The following is a 6,820-nucleotide window of genomic DNA, read 5'->3' as shown; positions in this document are numbered from 1 at the left end:
CTTTTGAGCATCATGTCAACATGTTTTAGGAACACAATCATGCCATCTTTGCAGTGGTGCAATCCATATATTTTTATATGCCATTTGTTTATTGGAAAAAGCTTGCTAAGAGGCCTACTTGATGTTTGCTGTTTTCTGTGACTCGGTAATTTCTGCCAAGTCTGAATCTGTTACATTATCTTGCTATATTAACTTGATGCTACTAGTGAATCCATGTATATTTTGGAGATGTTCACTAAGGGTCTTTTCTTTTTCATGTTATACTCTATCCATCCATGCCCTTGTTTCAAATTATAGTCTGCTATAGCATGTTGTAAATATGCTCTTAAATTGTTAAATAATGTTTCTGTCAGCCTGTTAACAGTTAGTTCATTTTTGCAATGTGAATAGCTAGTGATCTATGCATCATATGACCATGTTTCTGACATGATTAGTTGCATAAATATGTATTATTACTGTTGGTTATATTCACATGCCATGACATGCTTTTTGGTGAGTTTAACAAGCTTGTACACATGCCTACTTAATGTTGTTTCTGTCATGTTCACTAAATTCCACTAAGTCTGAAAAATTGTTATTATTTGCAATCTTGCCATGATATTTTGAACATGTTGTAATGGTTTCTAGCAGCACCTCAGTGATCATGTTTTGTAATGTTTCACATGTACATGCTTTCCATGCCCTTTGATGCCATGATATGTTTCTGTAGCATATACTTTTGTTGTCTCAAAGTATGCATCGTGAATCTGTTTTCTGCTATACTCTGTTTTTCACTAAGTCTGAGAATCTGTTATAACTTGCAATCTTGTCTTGATGAATGCCATTGATCTATAGGTGATATGGAGATGCTTAGTAATCATGTTTTGCCATGTTTAACCTGTAATTTGATGTAATGTTTTTGTTTGCCATGTTCTTGCACTGTAGCATCATTGTTTCATGCCAACATTTTATTTCTGCTCCCATGTATGCCCTGTTTTTCACTAAGTCCTAATTTGTGATATTAAGTTGTCTTGTTGCATCGATCATATTGGTTTAATCCTGATGCTTGTGAACCTGAACCTTCATGATAATTGAAGCACGTAATCTGTACTTTGAAAGCATGTCATGTTTCTGCCCATATAGTTTTTGTAACACGTTGCTATGGTGGTTGCAAAGTGTCTAGTTACTATTTGGGGCAGATTGTGTGTGAATCTTGTTTTGAGTGTATGTGTTGGACCGTTGCTCCGTTGTATTCATGTCCTATATGAAACTTACTTAGATTTGCATGTAGTTTCATCATGCCATGTTGCATACATGTTTTGGAGTGTTTGTGATTGTGTTTTGCTTGCATTTGCATCAGAGTCATGTTTCACTTGTTTTGCTCATATCTTCTAGGCCGTAGCTCCGAATTAAGTGAACTTTATATGTAACTTGACTAGAAAAGCGAGTAGATCATCGTGGTGCACTTTAACTTGCTGTTTAACAACTTTAACATAATGTTTTGATCAGATCAGTACCGATTTCAAAATTTGCATATGCGGACTTACCGGAATTGTTCCATGTTGTTTCCGGCCTCATTTAAACTTGCTTTGATGTGTTGTTCTTGTATGCATCATCTCTTGCCATGAGTAGCTTCATGTAGCCTTGTCATGCATCAAACTTGGTTGAGCATCCTGTCTTGCTATGTGATGTTTGTTTACCGTGTGTTTGCTTCTTTCCGGTTGTGCTTCTTCTCGATAGTTCCTGTTCCGTTGCGATCGTCAGGATTCGTTCGACTACGCTTGGTTCGTCGTCGCCCGTCGTCTTCTTCATGGACTCGATCTTCTTCCTAGCGAGATTTCAGGCATGATAACCGTTACCCTGGATCTCGCTACTATCTTTGCTATGCTAGTTGTCTCGATGCTATCGCTATGTCGCACTACCCATCACATGTTTATCAAGCCTCCCAAATTGCCATGACAACCTCTAACCTTTTTCATCCTTCCTAGAAAACCGTTGTTTGGCTATGTTACCGCTTTGCTCAGCCCCTCTTATAGCGTTGCTAGTTGCAGGTGCAGTTGCAAGTTGTTCCATGTTGGGACATGGGTTTCATGGGATATCACAATATCTTTTATTTAATTAATGCATCTATATACTTGGTAAAGGGTGGAAGGCTTAGTCTTTTGCTTGGTGTTTTGTTCCACTCTTGCCGCCTTAGTTTCCGTCATACCGGTGTTATGTTCCTTGATTTTGCGTCCCTAACACGATGACGGTTTATGGGCCCCTCTTGACAGTTCGCTTTGAATAAAACTCTTCCAGTAAGGCCCAACATTAGTTTTACCATTTGCCTAATAACAACTAAAACTTGCATAGAGATTTTCTGGACCCCGAGGACTTAGTCAACCCCCGGGCCAGTGCTCCTCATCAGTGTTGGTCCAAACTAGAGCACTGTGCGGGGCCGCCCCGGGGCAACCTGGGTTATTTTGGCACATGTACGCGTAGCTCATCCGTCGTGGCCTGAGATGAGATACGCGCGGCTACTATCAGGGTGTCGACATGTCAGGAGGTCTTGCTGGTTTTGTTTTACCATTGTCGAAATGTCTTGTGCACCGGGATCCCGAGTTTGATCGGGTATTCCGAGATGGAGGATTGTCTCCGCGGATCGTGAGCTCGTCATGGGCTAAGTTGGGACACTCCTGCAGGGTTTAATCTTTCGAAAGCCGTGCCCGCGGTTATGTGGCAGATGGAAATTTTTAATATCCGGTTGTAGAGAACTTAACACCAGATTCAAATTAAAATACACCAATCGTGTGTGTAACCGTGACTGTCACTTTTCGACGAGGTTCGGGAAGAGAACACGGTGGGGTTATGTTTGACTCGTAAGTACTTTTGGATCACTTAGTGATCATTACTAGTTTGCGACCGTTTGCGTAGTTTCTTATCTTATTCCTGTACTCATAAGTTAGCCACCATACAATGCTTAGTCACTTGCAGCAATCTCACCACTTACCCCTTTCCATGCCCATTAAGCTTTGCTAGTTTGATACCCATGGTAATGGGATTGCTGAGTCCTCGTGGCTCACAGATTACTACAACAACGGTTGCAGGTGCAGGTTATGCGATGATCTTGACGTGAGAGCGATGTTTACTTATTTTGGAGTTCTTCTTCTTCATCGTCGATCCTGGGTTAGGTTCCTGGTCGGTAGCCTGGACTAGCAGGGTAGATGTCGTTCGAGTTTCTGTTTGTGATTCATCCGTAGTCGGGTGTTGTTCTCTTATTTGATGTATTGTTGTATTCATGTGGCTTGGTGCGCCTTGTATATATCCCCAACTATTATGTAATGGTATGATGTAATGATATCCACCTTGCAAAAGCGTCTTCAATATGCGCTTCTATCCTTGGTGGGACCTTCGAGTTCCTTTAGGATAGGGTCGCATATTGGGCTTGACATCTTCCCGATCCACGGCGACTACCTCGACACCAGCCACGCTGACTTGACACCGACCACGGCGTCCCTCGCACGGCTCCCTCGACTACGGCTACGCAACCCTACGCTCTTGGCTACCTTGACATCGTAACAAATGGCTTCCGCCTTGCTAGAGCAACCTCGTCGATTTACACTGGACCACAACTTCCGCGATGCATTTACCGTTACGAATTGGGGGGAGGGGGTGAGGGGGGATGTCCGTCAGCTTACCTTCGGATTTTTCTACAGTCTTGTCATCTACATCGTTACCGTTGTGACTGCGGAGGATGCTGATTATCGTGATTAGATTGGGAACATAGGATAGACTTGCAAGTATTCTGGCTTGTCTTATACTCTAAAAAGATCATGTACTCCTATGTATATGCGCGTGCAGCTTAAGCAATAAACATTGATTCCATCAATCCATCTCTATTCTCTCCTAACACTTCGCCCCCGCCGGACAACCACCTATCCAGCTTCTTTGCCTTTCCTCTTCACCACACAGCCTGACTAGGTCGCCTGTTGCAAGTAGAGCGGTGAAATGAGCGACCAGGCTTTCTTCTAGATGACCATCCGTGGCAAATATGGTTTCGTTCTGGCAAGCGATTCCATCATTAGGACGCCCAAGTGATATATGTTGCTTTCCAGGTTTGACGGGCCGAAAGTTTGGCGCGTCGATTGTATAGTACATGGATGGAATTGTCCCCGTCATGATGCGGAAATTAACTGGAATTATTCGTGACAATGATTCGTGAGTCGCATGCGACAGGCAACGTGTTTAAAGATAATCTGTAACCAAGTCCTTCGTCAATGTTTCACCGCCGAATTGCAACTCCATACATCCATTCAAACGGACAAGGCGAATCTCTTAACAACCAAAGTGGCGCCCACTAACACACACGCGAGTCAAGTCTTTCTTGTTGTCAGCAGTTGAGGGTTTCCTTTTCTTTTCCTCTTTTATTGGGGGAGCATTTGAATGTTCTTTTTCTATATTTTTCGCCGGGGAGCAGTTGAGTCTAGAATGCATGGTCTCTTAAAAATAAAAGTGTGTGTGGACTTGGAGCAACTAGGTGCTCCAAACCCTATATGAACATTAAGTTCAAAATAATACCAGGAAAATTCAAAACAAATCTGCGATACTTGGAGCAACTTGGAGCAACGGGTGCTCAATCTACTCACGTGTAAAATTTCCTGAAAAATAATACCAAAACAGTATTTCAATATAAAAGATAGAAAAATTGTATGTATTTTTTTTGAATACCAGGAAATACGAGGAAATCTACTCAAGATCAAGACCCCACGCACTCGGAGTGGTCAGAGGGCCACGAGAGACGTCGGGCACCCGAACCACAGGCACTCAAAATGGCCAGGGGGCCAAGAGAGACATTGGGCACCTGAACACGGGGGACCCCAGGCACCCGAACCCCAGGCACTCAGAATGGTCAGAGGGCCAAGAGAGACATTGGGCACCTGAATACCAGGCACCCCGGGCACCCGGACATGTTCGAGGACATGATTTTCTTCTCTGGTGCCTCCGAGCACCCAGAGCTCTGAATGAGGGTCCTTCCTCAGTGAATCATTTTTCCAATAAAATCATGGAATTTGATGGGCAAAGTAAATGCGGAAATGTGTTGAGTTCCCCAAATCCCTAATCACAGCAACCCATCTTAATAGTACGGATGTTCCTATGACTTAAAAATAAACCAAAAGACTTTTCGAGCCACCGAAGAACACCTCATTTATCCTTTTTTTTCATCGATGGGGTTACCCAAGTCCGCAGACCAAATGAAGAAGACACTGTCATGATATATACTTAACAAACGGCATTAGTTCTCGCAAATCGTATTGTGATCAACACCAAAATCGTAATTGAGTGACAATTGCACTTTCACCCGTCTTCTTGGTGAGCCATATGTCTTCACCTAAAGAAAACATGGTCATCATCTCCATGAATCCAAGCGTGGCCATGTTTGAGGGTGTGCCGCCAGGCCTGAGCTAATCCTTTCAGCATGAGGGTAGTTGCTTCCTCGCGTGGTAGTCCTTACTACTCACCACTTGGACCGCATGGACATACTGACCCACCCAAATTGCATGATCAGTGGTGCCATCATATTATAACAGTTTGTGATTTTAAAGTTTGGCTGGAAAGGATGGGCGATAATCCGATCCGAGAAGCAAGAAGGGACAACACAAATGGGCTCCCAACTGCTCAGAGCGTGTCAATGGTACGATGTGCATCATCAATGCCGGTAGTCTATTTTGATCCTGGGTTTAATCCTTGTCCCGTATGTACCCTATTCTGATCCTCGCTCCGTCCCATGAGCAACCCTATACAGGGTCAGCCTGTTTCTGCTCCGTTAGTGATCATGCACAACGTGATTGTAGAGGGTGAGGCTGAAGATGTTGCCGCAATTCTAGAATTTGAGAGTATGGGTGATCCTACCGAACATCCAGATAGAAATCCGGCCACGTTTGATGAGTTTGTTCAAATGCATCAACAAATTTAGCATCGGGCAACTTAATGAAGATTTGGTTTTGATGAGTTTGTTCAAATGTATCACTGTTCATGGATTGGTTCTCACCCATATGCGGCCCGATATGATGCCCGGTTTGAAGGTTGACGTTAGAGATGTCCTAACCAATTTTTAAAAGAGAGTTGAGCATAACTGGGCCCAATTTTTTTTTTAAATAGTACTAGATGACGAAGGAAAGTGACATATGGGTCCAAAAGTATGTGCTAACAACTCCCGCAAAAAATGTGCTAGGGGACCAGAGAATCATATTTAGTAAATTAAAAATGGAAATGAGCTTTTTAGAGGTGGGGCCGTTTGGCATTGCATGATAGTGGCTTGCTTATACAAGTATATATACGCGTACAACATGCATGTACCCATCATGGTCACATACCAAAGAGGTTTTGTGCGTCCGTGCGTGCGCTCGGCTAGGAGCAAATCGATCCCATCACCCCTGATGCCATTGTTTCGGTCGCCGCCGGTGACGACGACAAGCCCAATGCACCACCACCACCTTGTCTTCCTCCCCACCTTACTGCTCGTCGTAGTCCACTTCATTTGCGCAGCCGCCTCCTCGTCCACTTCTCCGAACACCGAGGTCGCCTTTCTCTTCTCATGGCTCGGCACGTCCCCAGCGCGGCCGCCCGACTGGTCGCCGGCGTCGGCGACCCCTTGCAGGTGGTCCCACGTCGGCTGCGACGCTGCTGGCGCGGCAGTCACGTCGATCACCTTCCAGTCCGTCCACCTCGCCGTGCCGCTGACGGCAGGGCTCTGCGCCGCGCTGCCGGGTCTCCTTAGCTTCATTGTCTCCAAGGCCAACCTCACCGGCGGCATCCCGGAGGACCTGGCCCTTTGCCGCCGTCTCGCCGTGCTCGACCTCAG

This window comes from Triticum aestivum, chromosome 4D, assembly GCF_018294505.1.
Source record: "Triticum aestivum cultivar Chinese Spring chromosome 4D, IWGSC CS RefSeq v2.1, whole genome shotgun sequence".
Lineage (NCBI taxonomy): Eukaryota > Viridiplantae > Streptophyta > Magnoliopsida > Poales > Poaceae > Triticum > Triticum aestivum.
Note: the sequence above shows the minus strand (reverse complement) of the source record.